The following is a 26,429-nucleotide window of genomic DNA, read 5'->3' as shown; positions in this document are numbered from 1 at the left end:
TCAGTAACTAACTGAAACTGGCCGCTTTCACTACATAATTGGGAACCTGGAGACAAAAGTCCCTCTTTTATTGGCTGACCTCAAATCCATTTGGAGAGAACTGAGACTTTCTCCTGTTCTGCAGTTTGATCAGCCTTTTGGAAGACCACTTCCTTTATTGAGCCTTCAAATAAACCTAGGGAAATTAAAAGATAAATCTGACCCTAAACCTAACCCTAAAATAAACGTAATGTGATTAAGAGCAGTAATAATGGAGGTATGGTGTTCACCAACATGCCTAGCGAGATGTGGGTAATAACGGAAATATCACTGTGCTTCATGTCGCTTCCACCTTCCCTTCCTGCACAACTGTTCCACACAGCCAGTTCGCTCATTCCATCCCAATGAGTCTGCTTAACACTGGCAACCAATCAAGTGAAAATGAATGCAGACAATAAAATGTATGGAAACGTGTTTTTGAAATTGGGCACATCCAAGTGGGCAATTTATGCCGAATAAGGTGTCATTTGATTAAATGAACAATTACTAGTCAGGCAATCCAACTTCTTTTGTGACTGGCTTTGTTTATTGACCCACATCTTCCATTAGAACTCTATTCTTAATTCAAAAGAAGCTTTTCTTCCCCAATTTCTCTTTATTTTGTACTCAACTGAAGCATGACTTTGTAAGTAGCATGGCTTTAAGTTTGCTTTCCTGAACTTTCATAATCATGAAGTGTGAACACTGGATCGAAGAACTGTAACTAACTGTAGCCCATTTCTCACAGCACCTCACTGTATCTCAAAATTTCTTGCACAAAACAACTCCTCGCTGAGCATGTCCCTCAAGCCCTCCTATTAGCAAAAAGTGAACGCATACAAGAATAATCGTCCTCTAAATCCCCACCAACATGTTTGACTGGACACTGCTCTATCACAGATATTCCTTTTATCCTCCCCACCCCTCCCATCATTGCAACTTAAAATCACCATTTTAAAAAAATTATCATTCCCAGTTCTGACAAAGGATTTAAAATCTGAAATATTAATTATGTTTCCCTTTTCCCTGCCTGACTTGATGAGCATTTCCAATATTTTCTGTTTTAATTTCATGAATTATTTTTACCTTCTCACTAATATGTAACAAACATATTTTTACCTAGGAATTGGAGTACACTCACTTTGTCCGCGAGTCAGGTGCTGCACCTAGTAGGAATTCTTAATCAGGTGACCAATAAAACCTGGAAGTTGGAGAACACCTCAGTTATTAAAGCATTATCACCTGAAAGTGCATTTAAAGCCTTAAATCTCATTGATCGAGGGAGCCATAAGAGGGGCCCAGTTAGTGTAGCAGTTAGTGCAATGCCATTACAACACCAACGACCCAAGGAATTTGTACGTTCTCCCTGTCTCTGCGTGGATTTCCTCCAGGTGCTCCGGTTTCCTCCCACCCTTCAAAACATATGGGGGGGGCTGTAAGTTAATTGGGGTATTTGGGCTTGTGGGCTGGAAAGGGTCTGTCACCATGCTGTATGTACATCTACATTCATAAAAAAATCAAAACTACAGCAGCATAAAATGTTTCTGGGGAAGATGGATGGTGGAAGGGAGGGGTTGTGGGGTGGGTGTTGGTGGGATACAGCAATTTCCCATATGCAAGATCAACCCAATATAATGATTTGCCTAAACAACTCCAAGCTATAAGTAACCCCTTTAAATTTGCGTCACATATCCACTTTGCTGTAAGTTCTATTCCTTGCTATACCCCTGTGTGAAAAATGCACCAGAAACTGCAGCTAGTTTCTAGTAGTAACCAATAAAATATCTGCTGACCATAGATTACATCATTAAATGAGCACCTGATTTTGAATGGGCACGTGATGTATGGCAAACAAATTTATTTCCTCCTGTCTTCTGTAAAGCAGGAGTGATGCATGTTCATGAATAGTCAAACTAATATGCTTGATATGACCTATTGAGGAGAAGCCCACAATTACTGATTTCTGGTCTTCCAGTCCAGTACTTCTGAAATCTCTGCCTTCTTCCACAAACGTTTGTATGCAATTACACAGTCCACTTGTCTTGCTTGACTCTGTACATGCTTGACTAATGTTTGTGTTGAATTGTAAATTGAAATGAATACTGTATTAGTGTGTCATGTTGATAGATTAAACATCTCAAGGAAAGGAGATGAAGTGATAGAGTGCTAGTGGTCTTCCTGACCAATAGGGGGAGTGGAAGACAAGTTGATTGCAGCTTGGGTTGAAGTCAAGATGAATGCCTCCACATGGTATGAGTTATTTTTCTAAGAAAGTATAGTTGTTTTAAAATAACCCAAATTTCTTTATTGCTTAAAAGAAACATTGCAGTCCCAAATGAGCTCCACCCAGTCTATATCCCTCCATACCCTTCCCATCCATGTACCTGTCCAAATTATTCTTACTTGTTAAAATTGAGCCTCAGTCACCACCTCAGCTTCCATCCTTACCAAATATTCCTCATGTATTGCTCCCGGGCCATCAATGAGGTTGATTCCACTACCTCTTTACATCATGGGCAATTACATGCAAAAGCTGGATTTGCCAGTGATCTACACATTTCATGATTAAATTTGAAATGAATCTTACTTTCCTTACACAGTATTGCTCCACGGTATATGTAGGTAAGTTGTTCCAATTTGTAGGGGAGACCAGAACAAGGGGATATAGCCTCTAGATCCAGGATTTAGGTCGGTGATGAGGAGGAACTGCTTTTTCCAGAGGGTGGTTGTAGTGATAGAGTGCTAGTGACATTCCTGACCATTATAGGAAGTCAGAGACAAATTCAGTTGGATTTAAGATGGATGCCTCCACACAGTCATGAGTTTGTTCTATATTTTCTTTATTTTCCAAGTTTCTTTATTACAATAAAAGAAACATCACAGTGGTGAATCTATGGAATTCACTACCAACTGAAGCAGTGGAGGCTACCTCAATGAATATATGTAAAACAAAATGATCGATTTTTACAAAGTGGAAGAATTAAGGGATATGGGGAAATGGCAGGCAGGTGATCTGATGAGCCTATCATCAGATCAGCCATGATCTCCTTGAATGGCGAAGCAGGCTCGACAGGCCGGATGTCCTATCCTGCTCCTATTTCTTATGTTCTTATGTTAACTGCACTGAATTTATGGTGAGCCTAGGACACTCTCATTCTGACTCTCAGCTAAATTCCAGGCCTCTTTCTGTATGTAGTACAAGGCCACGTCATCAACCTTGGTTAGTGTTCTTGTGGCACCTACCTCGCTAGCTAATGAGTGTGATTATTCATTTTATTTCTGTGATTAATCCCACCTTCCAGCACTTCCTCACCCTTACAATCATGTTGGTTTCACTACAATAGGCCTTGATGTCACTTCTGCTGTTTTACCTTTTCAGGAGGATGTTGACCTACTATCACCACTTGGAGAATTTTTTTGAGATGGTGGGGTGAGGGCCTGCAGTGGGGGAAGGTCTGTTTAATAAAAATCTATTAGCCTACAGATTTGTTTAATAAAAAACAAATCATGAAAGATGGTTAGCTCTGCTCATAAGAAAGGAGCAGGTTCAATCCAACTCCATCTGCCTGTGTCACTGGAGTATAACGGCTATACAGTATTATTGAACATTAGGGTGAGTTAGTTCCACAGCCGCATGTTGAATATGCTTCAGTCACCATCATTTCAGACACTGTCACTAGGAGCAGTCAATACTGCATCTATCACATTAAGTAATGGCAAAGCAAAGAATGCGTTAGTGTACAGTATGACCTTGATTCACTGCCTGCTCAGGAGAGCCAGTTCAGAGAAGAAAGCTGTTTGGCAGATCTAGATTGCATGAGCTACAAACTACTTTCTTTGAATATATTTGCTCCTTAAGTTTTTTTTTGTTTTGAATTCTGCAACGTTGTTTTTCCACTGATCTGTGTGTCAAAAATGTCCATAAATGTTACATATTACAGCAAGAGAATATGAATGGGCCTTTAAGTACAATCTTGGGAACCACATCGAAGGCATATATTGTACATAAGAGTCTGCTGTGTAGTGTTTCTAATGCCGAAGAGTGTTATAGTGAAGTGCATGAAGTATATCAGAGATTATGACCAGTTGTGTTTGAGTTATATTTTAAAGCACAAGAGTGAAAGGTAAGCAGTATATCGCCATATTATAGTGAGAAACATGCATATATCAGAGAATTTTATGGTTGGGATGTGAGCTATATCAGAATTTATTGCTTTTTTTAAAAAAAGTATTCTTAGTCTATGCTGCACCAGCTCAGCTACATTTAACATGGCCTTTAAAAATGGTACTGTGTCTCCTCCTTGAGCTGGTCATGGATTTAAGGTACTGCATTCCACAATGGTGCTAGGTAGGGATGTCACAGGGCTGTCTTCTCCTTTATTGCCATCTTTTACTTCAAATGTCAATAATTTCCTTCCTTTGTCTTTTTAGTTGCTTTTTGCAGGCTGACAAGCCAGGGAAGATACACTCATGCTGAACACGTAACAGAAGATGAAATGGACGGAGAGCGAGTGGTTGCACAGACTCAAATGACAAGGTGGCATTGTTGACCTGCTACAATGAATTCTGTAAGTAAGATGTCCAGCACCAATGAGGGGGTTGGAGCCTGAGTTCAGAAGCAGAGACATCAATCAAGCCACCTGCTTCTGCCTAGTTTGTTGTGATAGTAATCATCTACATTAATGGCAGGTATTCCATCAGATTTGTCGGTGCTTCATATTTGTGGGTTTGAACGTTGGCATTGTCACACATGACCCATGGGATGGTGACCATGGCGGCAGACCAGTGAGAGGCTCGGAGGATGAAGAAAACACAGGCAGTGGGCTGCCAATGACCCATGGAGGTCGCAGGCTGCTGGCAACTGCGGTCAAAGAACTCATGTTAGGCTGCAGTCTGCTGGAGAATGGCTCAAGACTTGGCTGAAGGGCTATCAGGTATTCGAACTGAGATGCGAGAGAGGATGCCGAGGGTGTTCGAGGCTTCCTGATCATGTCAGAGGTGTGCATCAGGAGCTCGGGCTGCTGATGGTTTGGACCGAAGGGTGTGTGGCTGCAGAGGCTACGGGAGCGATGGAGGCCTCCATGTCAATGCAATCATGAAGAAGACTCGCCAGTAGCTACATTTCATGAGGCATTTGAGGAGATTCAGTATATCACCAAAGATTCTTGCCAACTTCTACAGGTGTACTGGGGAGAGCATTCTGACTGATTGCATCACTGCAGGTGATGCACTGCAGGTGCCAATGCACGGAACTAGAAACAACTCCAGAGTTGTGAACTTCGTGAGCCCCATCACAGCCATCAGTCTCCTCTCCATTGAGGACATCTACAAGAGGTGTTGTCTTAAGAAAGCAGCCTTTTACCTCAAGGACCCTCGCCACCCAGGTCATGCTCTCTGCACACTGCTGCCCTCGGGAAGGAGGTGGAGAAGCCAGTGGCATAAGGACATCACTTCTGCCATCAGATTTATGAATGGACAATGATCCACAGAAAATACCTTATTTTTTCTTATTTTTGCAGTAGTTTATTTCTTTTTTAAATGTAATTTTTAATACCATATTACCTGCATTACCACTACAAACAATACATTTTGTGGCAAGTTCAGACAATAAATTCTGAATCCGAATTACAAGAATAATGTACAAGCTTGTTTTACACCAAAAGAAACTAATATTTTGTCAGAGACACATGAGAGACTGCAGGATCTGGGATCTGGAGCAACACACAATCTACCGAGGGAGTTTAAAAAAAATCTGCACGTGCTGGAGTCGAGTGCAATTTTTTGCAAATGTGGGAGAAATGGAGAAGATGAGAGTGGGGGCTGGGTTAACGTCGGTGGAGTGTAAGGCATGTTTTCTGAAGAACTCCGATATCCTGGAATGGAAGGCCTCATCCTGGGAGCAGAGTCGGAGGAGATAGAGGAATTGAGAGAAATTGAACAGCGTCAGGGGGAGAAAATATATCATTAACATTTCAGGTTGGAACCTTTCACACTGATGTTTGTCATTTCTACCCATTCAGACCCATTGAAAAGGTCTTGGAAGATGGAAATGATAGGAAATAAATGATATAATTTCAAGAGTGGATATATCAATGGGTACAAATAGAACTGAATTTCTACAATTATCAACAAAACTCTAAGATATCAATGAAGAAGTCAACCGTACCGTAAGAGAAGTTGCATTCTAACCTGGCTAGTATACAAGGACTGCCTAAAGAAATCTCTTGATGCTTGCCACATTGACCACCACCAGTGGGCTGATATCGCCTCAAACCGTGCATCTTGGTGCCTCACAGTTCGGCGGGCAGCAACCTCCTTTGAAGAAGACCGCAGAGCCCACCTCACTGACAAAAGACAAAGGAGGAAAAACCCAACACCCAACCCCAGCCACCAATTTCCCCTTGCAACCGCTGCAACCGTGTCTGCCTGTCCCGCATCGGACTTGTCAGCCACAAACGAGCCTGCAGCTGACGTGGACATTACCCCTCCATAAATCTTCGTCCGCGAAGCCAAGCCAAAGAAAGAAGATATTCTAACCCACGTTACACTGATGTGAAAGTCTCATCTGGAACTGTGTGTGATAAGCAAACAAAGGAACGGGCTGCTGTCAAATCAAGGACACAGCAAAACAACAATTAATAGCTCTTTGATTAACTGAAAAACCACACAATGAAACAGCTTTGATTAACTGGCTACATATTAACTTGATGTTCATTCAAAAGCCATTTACCACTTTGAAATGTCTATTAAATTGTGGTGAGCCAGAACAATGAATCTCATTGGCTGCAAATTAGTTTAAAGCTTGATTGTGTTTTTTTTAATCTCTCTTGTTCCCTTTTCGCCTGAAAACTCCAGCTATTACTTTAATCAGGAACAACAGCTCTCTGGAGCCTAATTCCAGTGACCATTCTTCACGAGAAACCCAAACAGTGTTTGACAAGAGGCAATTTTCTTACTGGGAGTATCATAGGCTAAGTGAGATCCCACATCTGTCTGATATCTATGCAAACACAAGCAAAGTCACACTAGATGACTTTATCCCTTAAATATGCCTAGAGCCCATAAACACCACAGCAATCTTCATTCCTTGCAACAAGATCCCTGGGTATGATGGCAGTACAGAGTTGTGTACAGTTTTGTCTGGTGAGTGTGAAGAAAAGAGGACTGCTACAAATAAGGAATAATCTAGTTTGAAGTCAACCACTGCCCAAGTCAAGTTTATTATCATTTGATTGCACATACAACCAACAAAACAGTGTTCTCTGATCCTTGGTGCAAAACATGCAGACACACAACCAGACAAAACACACATTCAAGCAAGCAATTCATATGCAGGACAAGTATTCATCTATACAAGTAATTGAATAAATATTGTTCCATGAACATGAGAGTCTCGGATGGTTAGTGTGAGCAGTTCCTTTTGTCGCCCAGCGTTTTCACTGCCTGTGGGAAGACGTTGCTCCTCAGCCTGGTAGTGCTAGTTCTAGTAGGTTTCATTGTTGAGTCTCCTCCTCAAGGCCAGCTAAATGCGCAGAGAAAAATTCAAACTTACCCTTTCATGGAGCAGAACCTAAAAATGCTGCTCGCGCTGCTTTCGTGAAGACCGGCACCTCATAGTGCCCACCGGAGCCGATGGAGGCGGGGTGACTGGTGCCGTGGCACCGCCCACCAAGTTGACATCATTCACACACACCAAGCATGAGAAGAGCCCTATAGTGGAGAATGACGACCCAGAGCAGGTAGGAAAGTTGATAGCGATGTTTGCAGCCAGTCTTAGTGACCAGGTAGAAATCCTGTGCGCTGTCGGCATTTTAAAAATCCCGCTCCTGCGTCTCAGGCTGATGACATAACCGCGACATCATCAGCCCGCCCCTAGGCAGTACATTCATGATGCGTGTCTGCCACTGACACTAACTTACAGAGGGATTTGAGTCGGCGCCTTGGAGCCGGACGGGGAGCATTCATGAAGGTAAGTTTTCCAATGTGAGAGCGGAGAATCTCCACCTTTACGTTCGGATTTTTTTGCTTTATGAAAGGGCCTTCTGATACTCCTGTATCTCTCTTTCCCGACGGGTGCAGCTGAAAGATGCTGTGTGCAGGGTGGAAGTCATCCTCAATGATTTTGTGTGGCCTCTTCAGACAATGATCCCAGTAGATCACGTTGATGGGGAGGGAGAGCCAATCCATTTCTCTGCAGAAACAGTATGACACTGGGATGCAGCTGGCCATGACGTTCTCTTTAGATCTTCTGTAGAAGGCCCAGATTGGTGACTGGCATTGCCTACCTACATCAATGACCCTATCCAGAAGTGAAGGGTTAAAAGCACTTTCACCTGACAGGTGGAGTAGGTTCTGGCAGTATGAAAGCCTCAAATGGCATTTAAAGATTACATGCATTTGTTAAATGTAAAACTTAATCAGGATTGTAGACTTGCATAATGATAAAGGAAAGCAATGTTCCTCAATGAACTCCAGATTATATATTTCTGTTAATAGTGAGAAATAATGTGTCCAAAGTAGAACTTGTGAAGATCATGCTGAATTCTTCACACTTGTTGCTTATTTAGTAAATGTTTGCAGAGGATCTGTTTTCTTTTCGATCACTCGGCCATTGGAAAGGAAGGTGGCTGCATTTTTTCAGTGCTTTGCACAAGACTCTCAGGTCAAATGATGAACTGGGGCCATGATAATTTGTTAGGCCAAGCACATGAATATGAGAGTCATGGTTTCACAACACAGAAACAGGCCCTATGGCACAACTTGTCTATGCCACCAAAGTTGAATGTTGGAGAATCAGTAGTGCCTGGTTGATTGCAGATCGGTGAGTACCATCCAGGCACCAGCGCACCATGACAACAGTGTGTGCTTTCAACATTATGTTGTCTCAAGCTGTTCTGAATTTCTTGACAGCATTATGAGGTACGATGACAGCACAGAAGTTAATTTATCCAACATGTAATCCAGGGATTAGACTAAGAATTGGAAAACCCAAGTTCAAAAGGTAGTGAACACAGCCCAAGACATCACAGCCAAAACCCTCCCTACCATCGAGGACAGCAGCAGCAAATTATCAAGGATCCACACCACCCAGCACACACTCTGTTCTCGCTGCTACCATCAGGAAAGAGGTGTAGGTGCCACAAGACTCACACCACCAGGTTCAGGGACAGCTGCTCCCCCTCCACCATCAGACTGCTCTACAACAAACTCAACCAGAGACTCATTTAAGAATCTTACTTTTGCAGTTTATTGTTTTTTTGTGTGTGTTGCAGAGTCAGTTGTTTACATTTCTTTATTTGTTTACATGTGTACAGTTTTTTTTTGCATTAACAAAAAGAGATAATTCTGCCTCATCCACAGGAAATGAATCTCAGGGTTGTATGTGATGTCAGCCATGTACTCTGACAATAAATCTAAAATTTCCATCACCTGAGAAATTCAAATTCAGCTAACAATCTAAAATGTGAAAAAAAACAGTAATAATTGGTTTTAGTAATGATGAAGTCTGGATTATTATTAAAAATTAATCTGGTTCATTGATGCCCTTCAGGGGAGAGATGTGCCATACATAGATATCATTCCGGCCTATTCATACCTTCAGACCAATACAATGCTGTTGGCTTTTATAATGAGCTCTGAGATGGGCTGGCCAACTACTCAGTTGTCACCACTGCATTCTCAAGAGACAATTAAGGATGTGAAATAAATTGCCGAAAACAAATACATTAAGAAAAATTACAGCAGATTTCACCAAACAATACCATATCATTTACCGTATTTCAACTAACTGGCACACCGCAATCAGAAACAATAACTACGGTAACGCAACTGCAGGCAAAGTAGTCTTTTACATTGCTCTGGACCTGAAATCCACTTGGTGAATTCCAAAGCATCAGATGCAAGGTGAGAGCAACTCCTAATGCACCAGTTCACTGATGAGCAATCATTTGCTGATCCCTATCACAATTCTGGGCATCAGACCTTGTACAATGGCCTGGGAAATCGCAGTAAGCCTGGTAGGTGGAGAATTGTGCAGACCAGATATGCCAGGGTGTTACCTGGATTAGAAAATAAGTCTTATGAGGGCAAGGCTAGCAGAGGTGGGATTTTTTTGGGGGGTGTAGAAGGATGAGAAGAGACTTAATAGAAGTCTACAACATTATGAAAGATAGATAGGATGGACAGCCAGTGCCTGTTTCCCAGGGCAGCAATAACAAACACCAGAGGGCATGAGTACAAAGAGAAGGGAGGGAAGTTTAGGGGAGGCAACAGGGGTAAAATCTTTTTACTCAGAGAGTTGTGGGGGCCTGGAATGCCTTGCCTGGGATGGTGGTGGAGGTCGAAACATTAAAGACATTTAAGAGACTCCTAGACAGGTGTATGGATGGAAGAGAATTAGAGTGTTAAAGGGTAGGGAGGGTTTAGTATTTTTTAAGGAATATATGGTTTGGCACAACATGGAGGGCTGAAGGGCCTGAGCTGTGCTGTATGTTCTATGTACTAATTGTATTTGCTGGGAACAAATAAAGTATGAAAGCACCTTTTGCATGAGTTCTACAATGGACAGCAACAATTGTGGTCTGTATTGTCAATGGATTAGTTGCTGTCTCCAGTGTCCACCACTTGAGATTTCAGTGCCACGCTACCTCATTATCCACCCTGAGTAGCTGCAGAAAAGGAACTGCCGATAAAGGCACAATGGTTAACGCAACACTATTACAGCGCCAGCAACCTATGTTTAAATCCAGCACTGTCTGTCAGGAGTTTGTACATTTTCCATGTGTCTGGATGGATTTCTTCCAGGCGCTCTGGATTCCTCCCACCCGTCAAAATGTACAGGGGTTATAGATTTATTAGGGTATTTGGCCAGTGCGGGCTTGTGGGCCAGTGCGGGCCTGTATGCCTAAATTTAAAATTTAATATCAGGTGGTCTGTATTTGGTTGTGTACGAGGGATGAATTTCCAAGCAATTACATGATCTGAGAAAATGCATGCAACACGTGAAACCTCTGGTGGCATTCTGTGAAATTGGGGCAATTAATGTTTGAAATAGTCCAGAGGTTCGTCAGAGATTCACGCCAATGACCTTTCATCAGATTTGCAATGTTGGGAACCTGCAATGTTATCACATTTTTTTTTCTTTCCACAGATGAGAAAGAATAATGGGTGACCTCTGAGAAACATATATGCTCAACAGGGAAGTTTGGAAAACTGTTCCCTCCAGCTAAGAAATTGAGAACTTGGGGGTCACAATTTCAAAATATGGAGTAGCTCATTTAGGACTGAAATAAGGAGAATTTTCTTTGTTCAGAGGTGCTGAATCTTCATAATTTTCAGCAGAAAAAGTTCATTGAAAATAGAGATCAAAACACTTCCAGATATTAAGGAAATCTAAGGATATGATTTCTTCCGAGTCTTTCTATCAGGAAACTTCTGGAGCCAGCACATTGAGGCAACGTGAAGGAGGCACACCCAACACCTTCGAGGTCTGAGGAGATTTGGCATGTCGTTGAATACTCTATTGAATTTCTTTAGGGGCATTTATGGGAAGTATACTGACTGGTCACATTCCAGTCGGGTTTGGTCATTTGAAAGCCGGAACACAGAAGGTAACAAAACATAACAAGAAACATCACATACTGTAGCCTCACATCCATTAAGGACATTTATATGAGGAGCTACCTCAAGAAAGGACCTCCATCATCCTGGTCACAAGTTCTTCTCACTGCTATCTTTGGGCAGAAAGTACAGAAGCCTGAAGAACAGTTTCTTTCCAACAGTTCTCCGGCTTTTGAACCTCCCTTGATGCCGTAATCATGACCGCCCTGAAACCACAAAAGGACTATGTGCACAATGTAATGTCACTTTTCTTTTTGTTCTTACACTATAACTATGTATATTTATTAACTCTTTTCTTTTCTTCTTTGGCTTGGCTTCGCGGACGAAGATTTATGGAGGGGGTAAAAAGTCCACGTCAGCTGCAGGCTCGTTTGTGGCTGACCAGTCCGATGCGGGACAGGCAGACACGATTGCAGCGGTTGCAAGGGAAAATTGGTTGGTTGGGGTTGGGTGTTGGGTTTTTCCTCCTTTGCCTTTTGTCAGTGAGGTGGGCTCTGCGGTCTTCTTCAAAGGAGGCTGCTGCCCGCCAAACTGTGAGGCGCCAAGATGCACGGTTTGAGGCGTTATCAGCCCACTGGCGGTGGTCAATGTGGCAGGCACCAAGAGATTTCTTTAGGCAGTCCTTGTACCTTTTCTTTGGTGCACCTCTGTCACGGTGGCCAGTGGAGAGCTCGCCATATAATACGATCTTGGGAAGGCGATGGTCCTCCATTCTGGAGACGTGACCCATCCAGCGCAGCTGGATCTTCAGCAGCGTGGACTCGATGTTGCCAACAAGGTCGGGTCAGATACAGCAATGAGCTCTCTGAACCCTTCTCCATTAACAATGGCGTGAAGCAAGGCTGTGTTCTCGCACCAACCCTCTTTTCAATCTTCTTCAGCATGATGCTGAACCAAGCCATGAAAGACCCCAACAATGAAGACGCTGTTTACATCCGGTACCGCACGGATGGCAGTCTCTTCAATCTGAGGCGCCTGCAAGCTCACACCAAGACACAAGAGAAACTTGTCCGTGAACTACTCTTTGCAGATGATGCCGCTTTAGTTGCCCATTCAGAGCCAGCTCTTCAGCGCTTGACGTCCTGCTTTGCGGAAACTGCCAAAATGTTTGGCCTGGAAGTCAGCCTGAAGAAAACTGAGGTCCTCCATCAGCCAGCTCCCCACCATGACTACCAGCCCCCCCACATCTCCATCGGGCACACAAAACTCAAAACGGTCAACCAGTTTACCTATCTCGGCTGCACCATTTCATCAGATGCAAGGATCGACAATGAGATAGACAACAGACTCGCCAAGGCAAATAGCGCCTTTGGAAGACTACACAAAAGAGTCTGGAAAAACAACCAACTGAATTTATTAACTACCCAACTCTTATATTCACTATTTCTTTTTAACTTATTTTTTTTTCCAAACACAGTATCTGTGCATATGTACATTGTAAAATGTATATGAGAATATTCCCATTAATGCAGGAAAATAGTGTTGAGTTGGATTAACCATTGTTGCTTATTCAATAGTGGATCAGGTTGGAGAGGATGATGGAAGAAAAGCATGTATGCCCTACATGTGCTCTGTCAATTGGGACCTGGTCAAGTCAGAGGCCTATAGCTTGGGTTCGATTAAAGCAAATCGAAATGTCAGCTCCTGATGTAAACAAGCTTGGCCTGAAAGGCTAGAGGCCATGTTCTCAAAAGTTGGGCACATAGAGAGAGTCTTTGGTGCTGGGCCAAGCAAGTAGATGATGCCTTTATTTGTAAAGAACAGGTTGGATGGTAGTAAATTGTAGATTTACTAGCTTAGGTCACATTTGATTGGCTGCGGTTCAGAAGGGCTTCAATCCATCACTAAACTCAGAATAACTTACTAAAGAAATGCTGAAATATTCACAAAGAGGAAAAAGACGCGCCAGCAGGTTCAGGAACAGCTGCTCCCCCTCCACCATCAGACTCCTCAACAACAAACTCAGTCAGGGACTCATTTAAGGACCCTTACACTTTATCGTTTTCTCTCTGCCTTGCACGAATCAATTTGATTACTCTATTTATTTCTTTGCATGCTTGCATGGTGTACAGTATTTTTGCACTACCAATAGTGGTAATGTTGCCCAGCCCGCAGGAAAAAGAATCTCAGGGTTATATGTGATGTTGGGTATCTACTCTGACAATAAGTCTGAAATCTGAATCTGAAACCTGAGATCTGAAAAGGCATGATCTTATTAAATTGCAGAAGAGGCGAAGTAACCTACTCCTGCACCTGATTTATATGGTTTGTAAAATAAATGTTTATGCAAGAAAAAACTCAGTGTGGATGAGTGAGATATGGTAGTGGACTGTATAAAGAAAGGTGACAAGTTAGAATCAAGGAGGGAGATTGAAAACTTGGCTGAATGGTGCACCAACAACAACCTTGCACATAATATCACCAAAACTAAGAGGTTGATTGTTGACTTCAGGAAGGGAAAACTAGAGTTTACAATTGAGTGATCATTGAGAGAATCAGAGGTGGAGAAAGTGAGCAAATTTAAGTTTTTGGGAGCCAGTATCTCAGAGGATCTTTCCTGGACCCAAAGCACTAATGGCATTGAGAAGAAAGCACATCAGCACTTCTACTTCCTCAGGAGTTTGCAGACATTTGGTATGACACCAGAAACCCTGGCAAGTTTCTACAGATGTGTGGTGGAAAGTGTGCTGACCAGCTGCATCACAGTCTGGTATGGGGACACCAACACCTCTGACCGTAAAGCCCACCAAAAGGTAGAGGACACAGCCCAGGATATCAAAGTCTCCCCCCCCCCCCCCCCAACTATTGAGAATGTCTACAGAGACTGTTGCCATTGGAGAGTAGCAGCAATCATCTAGGATCCTCACCACCCAGCACGCGTCCATTGGAACCTTAGAACCCTATAGGAAAGAGTTATAGGTGCCACATGTTTCCAGCACCCCACCCCCCCCCCAATCAGGTTCAGGAACAGCCACTACCCCTCCACTATCAAACTCAATCAGGGACTCATTTAAGGACTCTTACTTGTGCACTTTATTGATATTTTTAATTTCTCTGCTATGTAGTCAGTTTGTTTACATTTGTTATCTGTTTACAGTTTGTTATTTGTTTACCTGCATACACTGTGCACTACCATTATGTCATAATTCTGCTGCGCCTGCTGGAAAAAGGATTCTCAGGGTTGTATGTGATGTCATGTATGTACCCTGACAACAAACATGAAATCTGAAATGTAGTCAAAGTACAGCAGGTTATTCTGAAGGATTCAATGACTCATCCCAATCTATTTTCTCACAAGTCTTCATATGACGGACAAACAAGCAAATGCTTGCCATGTATGAATAAGATCATACTATTAAATGTTTGTCATGTTTCCCTAGTCAGAAAGTGTGAAGAAAACCTGCATATTTCTACTGACTTAAGCACTATTCTCAATGAACTAATCCATTTATCATTGCTGGTGTCATGTGGCAGTAAAGTGAGTCAGAGGTGTGTAGACATGTGTTTTAACACACCAGGAGCTGTTTGAACACACTTAGTTTGATCCCCAGTCAAGTAACACAAAGCATGTGTGTGAATCTGGTCCGTGAAAAACACCTCACAGTTACCCTAAATTTAATGAGTGTTTCATGTAGGTTCACACACTTCATCGTTTTATTGCTCCTATGCGGAAGAGAAAAATTAAATTAAACTGATTGCTTCTGCAGCTTGTTTCTGGCCTGTTTCTCTCCCACCCCCCCCCTCCCCTTTTTCCACCTCCCAGCCCCAATCGACTAATAACCAGCTCCTTCACACCTTTTTTGGCCTGTTTCTCCCCCCCCCCCACTACTTCCACCTCCCAACCCCAATCAACTAATAACCAGCTCCTTCACACCTTTTTTTGCCTGTTTCTCCCCCCCCACCCCTACTTCCACCTCCCAGCCCCAATCGACTAATAACCAGCTCCTTCACACCTTTTTTGGCCTGCTTCTCCCCCCCCCCCACTACTTCCACCTCCCAGCCCCAATCAACTAATAACCAGCTCCTTCACACCTTTTTTGGCGGGCCTGTTTCTCCCCCCCCCTACTTCCACCTCCCAGCCCAATCGACTAATAACCAGCTCCTTCACACCTTTTTGTTTCATTTCATTCTTGTCCTCTCAAATCACAGGGTTGTGACCAAGGCACTATTAACTGGATGCAGATCTCCGCTCAAGTCAACCATCTATGCATCTGGAGATTCTCGCAGGTGAATCAATCTATGACAAGTTTAGAAAGATTTCAGATTTCTTCCTCTGATGGCTTAATTACTAATTAAGAAATGCATTTTAGGAAAGATATTGTTTTGCTTTAGAGTCCTATATTACAACAGTAACCACACTTCATTGATTGTAAAATGATTTGGGATGTCAAGAAACAAATGTGAAATATACAATATAGAAATAAGCTTACCTATAGTATTTTTTTCATATTCTGAATTTGGGGCGACAGTGATGGAGATTTTCAGTCAGATTCAGTGTGTGAATTGGGTTTGTCAAAGTTCGCATAATTCCAGTGCCTGGCTATTATTACCTTGTTACCTCTATTGAAAGTGCTCCAATGTAGGCACCAAGTGATGCATGCAGTTCCACGATGAACAGCTCATTACTGCAATGTCAAGGCTCAAACAAAATCTTTTTGAAAATTTCTTCACAGACTGAAACTTTATAGCAAGCATTTAATTATAATCAAATTATTTCAATTTTCTTTCTGTAACATTTTTTTAACCATAAATCTCTGACTATAATAATATCTGCTTGCACAAATCTTCCATTGAAATAAATTCTGCAATGACCCGTCCTTGAGAGATTAATTTCTGTTTAAACTCAGTGAAAGAGAATAAAATCTGCACCTTTCTCCATTCCTTCTGTCTATTGATCAAACAGTGGAGGTTCATTGTATCTTGCTCTGACAGGTACCCCAAAAAGAGCACAGAAGATTCATGATTCAATACTGTATTCAGTTTACTATCATGTAATAAAGACAGTGTAATATTATACAGAATCTGTTTTTGTCTGGCGTAAGGCAGACAGATTCGCCATCGGCAGAAATTGCCTTAAGTGCCTCTTACAGTCAGAGAGAGAGAAGCAAGTGAGAATATGAGTCCCCGAGTGTCCACAGATTGGCCTCCAGTGATTCTGCAGCCCCCACAGCACAGAGAGTCCATTCCAAACCATCAGCAGCCTGAGCTCCAGATCCAAACCTCCGAAATGATCAGGAACCCTTCAGCGCCCTCGGCACCCTCTCACATCCCAGTTCTGATACCTGTACCCCTTCAGCCAGTTCTCCAGCAGTCTGCAGCATGGTGTGAATGCCTCAACTTCAGTCACCAGCAGCTCACAGGCTGCATGAGTTCCTCCCCTTGAGTCTCCAACAGCCCTCTACCTGGTGCGTTTCTTGAACCACAGCACCTCTTGTGGGCTTCCGCCGTGACCACCTTTCCATGGGTCGTCTCTTTGGTTTCTCCTTCTCAAGTGGAGGGTGGTCTCCCTGATTTCTGGTGCCTTGTGCCAGTCCTCTGCTCCTCTGGAGTCTGCAATTTCTCATGGCATGTGCCGATCATCTTGGGCGCAGACCCCGTGGTCACAGAATTTCTAAATAAAACTACCGTCGGCTCCATTAACAAGCCATTTAAAGCCTGTACGGAGCTGACAGCAGTTAGACTGGGCTGTTGGACCCAGCGGGAGCACTGTGACTCTGCTCCCTGCTCTCTGTGGGCCTGCACCAGTGACAGTGATGCCATTACAAGTACAAGGTCAAATGGTTTGTTGAATGAGAGAGAGTCCATATTCAATCTTTATATCTTTTAAAACTTTTCCTGAAGGGATATTGCAGACATCCAGTAGTTAAAATTCACGTTTATGATCACATAAACCAAGATGCAATGATAGAAGTTGTTTTGTGAGCAGATCAGTAGACAGCTCATGCACAGTACAAGTAAGAAGTAGTGGTAAAGAACAAAAGCAACATAATTTTATTCTCTTGTGTTTATTCAAAAGTCTGATAATGGTAGGAAGCAAACTATCAATAACAGTCAAATATTATTCTGGAATATTTACATCAAATTAATGAAAATTCAAAGTTATTTTCCAATAACCACCTGATCCAACCTTACAATTCAGCAAGCAGCTGCACTTTACAAGGAAGAACTGGCTCCTAGTTGACTCTACCTTGAATTTGTTAAATTATTCACTCAAAGCAATATGCTTCATAGATTCTATCATTACTATTCCATGAAAATCAATGGAGTGAAAATGGGGCAGATTCTCTAAAGGACAGGCAATCTGTTCCACCAAACTGCTCTATACACTCTCAATTGGTATTATTTTAATTATTCTTTGTCTAATTGATGCAAGGTTGCAAGTGGAAAATTAGGAAGAGATCTGAGTCAATATATAGAAACAACTAAGAGAAGTGCATATGTGAATCTAAAGAGTGTGGTTCTACACCCATGAATGTGTAGCCAGGCACAATTCAAATACTATCTCTAAATTTGGTTGTCGGTAGAATCACAGATGGCAATGAGGAAACGTACAGGAGGGAGACAGATCAGCTGGTTGAGTGGTGTCACAACAACAACCTTGGACTCAACATTAGCAAAACCAGTGAGATGATTATGATCCTTAGGAGGGAATCAGGAGAAAACGAATCAGTCCTCATCGAGGGGTCCAGCAGTGGAGAGGCTCAAGAACTTTAAATTCATTCTCCGATGATTTGTCCTGGAGCCTCCATGTCAATGCAATCACAAAGAAGTCTTTTCAGTGGCTATACTTTGCGAGATGTTTGGGAAGATTTGGTATGTCACTGAAGACTCTCAAAAACTTCTACCAGTGTGCCGTGGAGAGCATTCTACCTGATTGCATCACAGTCTGGTATGGAGCTGCCAAATGCTCAGGACAAGAAAAAGATCCGGAGGGTAGTTCACCTGGCCTGTGACATCACAGGCATTAAAGACATCTATAAGAGGCAATGTCTTAAGAAAGCAGCCTCTATCCTCAAGGATGCTCATCACCCAGGCCAGGCCCTCTTCACTCTGCTACCATCAGGAAAAAAGTACAGGAGCTTGAAGATGAGTACTCAGCGGCACGAAGACGGTTTCTTCCCCTCTGCCATCAATTTTTAAATAAACAATGAACCACAGGTACTCCCTTTCATTGACTTTTTTATTTCTTGCACTTGTTAAAAATTATTTTCGAAGGTGGCTTATATAAATGTTTGCACTTTGATGCTGTCACAAAACTACAAATTTCATGATGTGTCCATGACAATAAATTTTTATTCCTTTTCTAAGTTAGTGATGTGCTGAGAGATAATGTCACCAGTAGTTTCTTGTTAATGTTATCAGCATGACTGCTTAACATTGCCCCAATTCCACCTCTGCTCACCATATCTATTTCTGAAAACGGCCATGCTAATGTTAGTCACCAGTTTCAATCTGACTATTCCAATGTAATCCTGATTGCTCCCTTTCTGTAGTCATCCACATTAACCCTTCACCCTGATGTTTGCTGGCCTTGACTGGCCACCATCAAGAAACATCCTTGCAATTCATCTCTTCTTTCAAATGTTTCTTTAGCCTTCCCCCTCTCCTCCGTAATTATCTCAAGTCCCTTTTAGATGTAAACATCTAAAATCTGGTCATCTAAACATGGAACCATTCTCTAATTTCAGTACCAAGGCCCATCTACTAAGTACAGAAACTCCCTGCTGTATTCTCTCTACCTCTGTTTCTTCTTATGTACTGTTCTTTAAACCCTTTGACAAGACTAAAGATCATCTTTACATGATCCTGCATCAAGCTATATTTAATGATGTATCTGGAGAGATATTTCCTATACTAAAGGTGCCATAAAAATGCTAGTTGCTATTTTTGTTGTTTAACCTGTGACTGAGTATATAGATATGTTTTGGAGAGATAAATTGGGAAAGGTTTGTTAGAGCAGGTCACATAAAAACACTTTAAAACAGATCTTATTTAAAATACTGGAGTTCTGCTAATGCTAGACATATCGGCTCCACAGCTTTTGCAAGAGCTTTGGAGAGTGCCCAAGAGACTTCACTAATGGATTAATGTTTACAAAAAGGCAACAGAAGAAAGATCTTGTCAGAGCCACTTTTGACTGGAGCTGTTCTAGGAGGGTCAAGCAGAGAGAGTCAAACAGTTTTTTGCTCTGTGTGTGTGTGTGTGTGTGTGTGTGTGTGTGTGTGTGTGTGTGTGTGTGTGTGTGTGTGTGTGTGTGTGTGTGTGTGTGTGTGTGTGTGTGTGTGTGTGAGAGAGAGAGAGAGAGAGAGAGAGAGAGGAGAGAGAGATCACTTGTACAGCCAGTAACAGCAGCTGGGACTGGAACAGGACAAGCTGGCAAACTTGTGGAAAGCCCCATTTGGAAGATTGCCTGGTCAAAGCACTTGTGGTTCATGCAAGAGGAGAGGACTGGCTGTCTAATGTTTCACTTGGAATAAGAGAAACAAAAAGGTACTCTGTGGTGACCTGAAAGGAAGAGGTTATCATCTGGAGAACCCTGAAGGGGCAAGTTTCGTCAGCAAGACACTGATGGAAGTACATCAGTTGTGGGTGTCCAGCGTACAACAAATCTCTCTCTGAAAACCGACAAGAACCTTCCTGAACAGTAGCCATTTACCTATCAAGCACCAAAGCTTGGTGAACTTTATAAATGTTAAATTCCGTGCACAGTATAAGAATTGCCTACAACCAGTGAACATGGAGAAATGAGAAGTGAGATTGGACTGTGAGCCAAATAACTTTTCTGAACTTACACACACATTACATACACGTGCACTTAGAATTAGAATGGGGTTAAGCTAGGTTAAGTAAGTCAATCATGATAAGTTAAAGTTTGATTTTCTATTTTCATGTTTAAGGATAATTAAAAGCAACTTTTGGTTAAGTAACCATTTGTCTTGGTGAATATCTATTGCTGCTGGGTTTTGCGGTCCTCTGGGTTCGTAACAAATTGATTAGATTTTTTTTTTGTTGAGTCTTTACCGAAATTTCCCCCAGGTTGAAGCATCTAAAACTAGAGGACAGCGGCTTAAGGTGAGAGGGGAAAGATTTAAAAGGAACCCAAATGGTAAAATTTTTCCACACAGGAGGTGGTGGTGTATGTGGAAGTGTTAGAGGCAGGTCGAATGATGACATTTAAAAGACAGTTCGACAGCCACATGGATAGGGAAGAACTAGGATAAGGGCCAAGTGCAGTCATATTGGACCAGCTCAGGTAAGCAACATGGTCAGCATGAGCTGAAGGACCTGTTTCTGTGCTGAATAGCTCCATAACTCCAGAGAACCAGAGTGCGACTGGGTGACTACTTACTCAGGCAAGAAGTCAAATTATTTTCAAGAAAGAAAACCATACCTGAGCATTCATTTTAGGGGACAGTGAGGATTACATCCATGTGAATAACATACATCAATGTTGTCCTAACTTGCTCAGTGATGAAAAGGAACCTCTCCTTTGGTAATTCCATGGGCATTCGACAGTGGCTAAGAATGCTGCACACATTCGCACATTGAACAACCATGACAAGAAAATAAATTTTGTTGTGGCTGTGATATAGAAATTTCATGCACTGCAAGTAGGCCAGCAGATCAGTGTCAGACAAGCAGATTCGTGAAGCCGCAGTTCATTCGGATCATTGTGCTGTTATGGTTGAGAGATTTGTTTGATTTTCCATCAGATGTGAAAAGACCGATTCTTTAACAATTAAAAGACAACCAACTTAATTGTCAAGAATGTGCTTTATGTTCTGGAGTGTTGGGTGAAACAAAGGAAAGAAGACACCTGAAGCTGTTATCACCTCAGCAACTGCCTTTCTGGAGTGTTAAACAATGTGCAATGTCTAAACACCTTAGATGGAATGTCAAACTCAGACAGACTGGTATGAAACATTCTGAGTGGTCTTTCTCCACTTTTATTAAAAGGTCTCGATGATAAGGGCCATGTACATCTGAATCTGTGCATTCAAAAGTTAGCATTTTTTATAATAATTCAGAAAATGTAAAATAATAAAGATGGAGGTCACTCAGGCTCTAGTAAAGTATATTGGCATAGAAGAAGTTCATTTTCTTCCTTAATCCAGATCAATATAAATGTTTCTTACGCGCTTATCTTCCTGAATGAACAAGGAATGTAAAGGAACCCCATTTAAAATCACTACGTTAAACAGCAAACAAAAATACTGTATGGAGAGGCTTTTTCAACTGTCCTCCAGACAAATATAGTTGGCCATCTTGGTCTGATACATGCTACAAAATAGCCCATCGTGGGAGACTGCCTCAGTCACTCCTCTACCACACTGCGACCCAATGCCAGAAGGCCCATTCAATCCCAGTCATGGGCGACCACATAATTTGAGAGTACTTTGGTTTGCATCCATCGGCAGCCTCTGGTGAATAATTCCCGCCCGAATGCAGTGCTGTGTGCATCTCTGCCTGACAGCAGAACAGGCAAGTCAGTACACAAAAGAGGCAATCTTTTAACAGCCTGAAGTGTTTTCCATGCAGGAAGCTATTTATGAAAGACCCTAAACTGTGTTTTGCAACTCCCACTGCAGCACTTGAGAGCCATGTTCACGATATAGACTACAAAGCAATTTTAGGTTAGGGTAAAGAGCAGCATAATGTAGTTATCACTTGCCTGTGATTGAGTTTCTCTCTCTTTCGGGAGAGAACATTTAGATGCTATCAAAGAAGAGTGAGCTGAAGTTACATTCAACTTCAATTTATTTTTGTGTTTCTGATCATTCTGTTAGACAAGAAGCAACTGCTCCAATTAATACCAGAGTGTGTTATATATCAGCTATGTCAACATATTTGCAACATAAGTTCTATTCTCTTGTCAAGGATTGCTAATCCTCTGAGAAGGAGGGAGGCTATTGCTCATGAATGCATGGACTAAAGAGATAAAAAGGATTTGAACAAAAAGCGTTTATCAGATTAAATCTGGCACCCCAGGATGAGGATCTGACCAGTCTGTTAAACTGATCTCAGAATATCATGTGCAATGTGCAATCAAAACAACTGCTAAACTCTTTAAAAGGCATAACCTAATCACACAGCCTCTTTGTAGATTACAGAGACATAAACGGAATTGAATTGAAATCTTGTCCTTACTTTGGAATGCCATTAGCAAGGATTTCCCCCCCCCCCCCCCATTTAGATGCAGATGCTCCTCAACTTACAATGGGGTTGAGTTCTGGCAAACCCATTGTAAGTCGAAAAAACTGAGTCGAGAAAGAATCCTACACCTATATTTTTTTTTCTAATTACATTTTGAATATCTTTGTTCCACACTGAAAATCCCATTAGTGTATACAGCTGAAAGCGCAATGGGCATGAAGAATGTTTGAAGCATTGAACTAAAATTAGATACTGGATGGTGAGGATCCAAGAGAGTAGCATGCTGCATAGTGCAAGCACGGAAACGGATCAGAATTCAAAATTGAAATTATGGATTTGAACCATCGTAACTTTGAAAAATCATGAGTTGGACCATTGTAGGTAGGGGAGCTCCTGTATTTAATATTTGTTCAATTATAATATTCAGGACAAGATGAATACTTGTCCTGCATATGTATTGTTTATCTGTATGTGTCTGGTTGCATGTCTGAATGTTCTGCACCAAGGACCAGAGAACGTTGTTTCGTCAGGTTGTACTTGTACAGTCAGATGATAATAAACTTGCCTTGACTTGAAAATTGAAGAAACATCTATAATTTCAACTTTTTTTGAATAATAACCAGAGGTCTTAGATACTTTTGATATATAATATGTTGAGGCCTAACACAATTGTGCACCTGTGAAAGGTTAAGGGTGCAAGGTTTATTATGGAGACTTGAGGTCGGCTTCAGTAGTGGCTCTGTCTCCACCCACCCATTCCCACCAATATTTAAGTGGAGGAATTCAAGACACTGAGGAGGCAATCTGACAAAAGACAGTGATCAGTCATGGAAGCGATGAAAAGGAAGAGAGGCTATTGTCAGCATTCATGCAGAAGGTAACCCCATGTTGATGAAGAATGTTGCCAAGGAACAAGCATGTAGATGACAAAGGTGAAAGGTCTAAGGGTAAGTGGACTTCACAGAGGACGGAGACAACAATTTGAAAGTGGGAAGAGAACATGTCTCTGGAAATAGATTGGCTAAATTCAAATAGGTAAGAATAGAATTGATTAAAGGGAACTTTACTGAGCAGCCAATTGGTGCAAGATAAAACCTGCAGAGAGACTGAGGGAGATAACAACTACAGAAAGATTACTGACACAATTTTCTACCATCACCAAAAAGTGTGTGTGTGTGTGTGTGTGTGTGTGTGTGTGTGTGTGTGTGTGTGTGTGTGTGTGTGTGTGTGTGTGTGTGTGTGTGTGTGTGTGTGTGTGTGTGTGTGTGTTTAAAAATTCTGCTATGGGTTCTTAATTTTTATATTTTATTAGTTAACTGCAATTATTAATACTAACTATGGTTAACATTAATAATTTATGATTATATATCAGTCTTGATTAAATGAGAAATAGTATCATAGAATGATTGCAGCACAGAAAAATATCATTTGGACCATGATTCTCCCCTTCCTCTGAATTCTTGCAGTCTTTTCTTTTCTTATATTAATCCAATTCCTCATTGAAATGAAGATCTTTAACCCAGGAATAATTATCATAGCTCTTTGCTCTACTGTCTCTAACACATACATCCTTCAAACAATGTGCTGACCAGAATCAAGCATAAACCTACTTCAATCTTCAATAGGATTATGAATGATCTAGTGTCCACCCAAGGTCCACTTTCCTGTCTCCATGCTTTTTGACTTCTCTATAGCCCAGGAATATATCCAAGAAAGCTTTGCATTTAATACAGTCCCTTGACCTTCACAACTCAGAGAATTCCTCTTTCTCTCTCTCTCTCTCTCTCTCTCTCTCTCTCTCAGAAACAAGGTCCACTTATTCCAGTTTCCAGCAAAAGGGTAAACACTCTATCAGTCTTAAAATTTGAATTTCTTTCAATCCCCCAAATATCAATTTTGATCTATGAAAGGACATCTTTAGTCTTTATGCATGCATTGGGAGTCCCTCAGTGAGACTGGTGTGGACAATCGCAGCAAATTTTTTATGTTTTTCCATTGTGAGAAAGACTGAAGTTCATTGGAAGTAGTCTCTCCTTTAAATAATAATGTTGAGACAGAATGTAAGTAGAGAGTGGTCACTAACAGAAGCTGCCAACTTGGAAGTGATTGAATATTTGCTTTAGGAAAAATTACATGCTGGGAAAGGTTATAAAGTTTAACAAACATGCCAGGTATTCTGACTGATGTCCATTGTTCTATTTTGAGATGAATAGGCTAGCAATTGAACATACTGTATACATTACAGCAAATGATGAATCTCCCTGAGAATGACAGGAACAGGATGCAAAGGCTGTTGGGGCTTCCTGCAGCCTTTTCCTTTGAGGGACATGTGACTTTTTCTGCTCCAATTGTCCATGCTAAATGAGTGCGGATACATTTCCTACACCAGTGTTCTGTCACTCGAATTATAAACCCTCGCACTCACTTACCATCTTCCTTCCTCTTCAGTTCTATCAGAGCCACAGACTGGATTTTCTTTCCTTACCTTTCATCATGCAGACTGGTCCCAGTGGGTTTTCTTTCACCTTTGTTGATGGAAAACTTCATCCTGAAGCAGACTCTGATCTTGTCGGAGGCAATTTGCAGAGCTTACTGGAAATGAACAAAGATTAAAGGTTCATGATGAATGGATTTTTATCACAACTGTACCCATCAGTCTATCTTGGGAGGGTACTGCTCAGAGAATTAGAGTCCATTCAGAAAATAACAAGTCTGAACAGATTTAAGAAATGGAAAGAGATTTCTGCCAAACTCATTCAACATATTTTTGGCTGCAGGTATATCATAGAATCTATCGCATTCAACTCTAGATTTGACAGCAGCTTTAAAAAGGCGTTAAAGCATATTGCTTTAAACAGTCTGTTAAAGGAGCGGACAGTTGTTTTATTTAAATTCCTGCAACCTCAGGGTCTGGGCTCAGGATGGCAGAGCCTATGACCATCAGCAGCCAGGAAGGGTACCAAAAAACAGGGAGAAGGAGAAGCAGAGGAGACGGTGACCACAGCGGCTACCAGTGAGGGGTTCTGTGGCTGAGGAACACACAGGCTTCGGGGCTATTGGCGACTCGAGGTGAGGAACCCCTACAGGTTGAGGGCTGCTGGAGACAACAGTTAAACAATTCACACCAGGCTGCAGACTCCTGGAGACTGGCTTGAGACAGGCTGAAGGGGTACCAGATATTGGAACCAGGACGTAAGATGGCATCAGAGGTGCAGATCTGGAGCTTAGGTTGCCAATGGTTTGGATTGTAGTCTGCGGAGGTTGCAGAAGCACTAGAGGTGAATCCACAGATAGTTGGTGACTCTGGGGACTCTCTTTGGTTTCTCTTTTTATGACTGTAAGAGACGCCTGGCAATTTCTGCTGATGGTGAATCTGTCTGCCTTAGAGTAGACAAAAGGAAATTTTGTGTGATATTTCACTGTTTTTATTACATGACAATAATGGAATCTTGAATCTTGAAACAAATCTTGAATGTGCTTGTTTTAAGAGTACAGGTGTCTGAGCCAAACTTTCAATATATTAAAAATGTCCTATCTGGGTTCAAACTTCTGCATGTAACATCTGTTGTATTTACATCCTCTGTATTCCTTTAATTTTTAAATGCCGCATGAATCACTTAATAGTTCAGCCAATAATT

At 41.8% G+C, this 26,429-nt stretch overlaps 1 long non-coding RNA gene across 1 annotated transcript in view; it reads left to right on the top strand.

Moving 5' to 3' along the window:
- Positions 1–6,773, top strand: part of LOC138737442 (uncharacterized) — a 37,456-nt gene extending 30,683 nt beyond the window's left edge. Inside the window, exon 4 of the long non-coding RNA XR_011340922.1 lies at positions 4,450–6,773. This is a non-coding gene — a long non-coding RNA (uncharacterized lncRNA). The remainder of the gene's footprint in view (positions 1–4,449) is intronic.
- The last annotated feature ends 19,656 nt before the right edge of the window (positions 6,774–26,429 follow it).

The sequence above is a fragment of the Narcine bancroftii genome, chromosome 6, assembly GCF_036971445.1.
Source record: "Narcine bancroftii isolate sNarBan1 chromosome 6, sNarBan1.hap1, whole genome shotgun sequence".
Classification (NCBI taxonomy): domain Eukaryota; kingdom Metazoa; phylum Chordata; class Chondrichthyes; order Torpediniformes; family Narcinidae; genus Narcine; species Narcine bancroftii.
The sequence above is the reverse complement of the archived record's forward strand: the minus strand, read 5'-3'. Positions and strand labels throughout refer to the sequence as shown.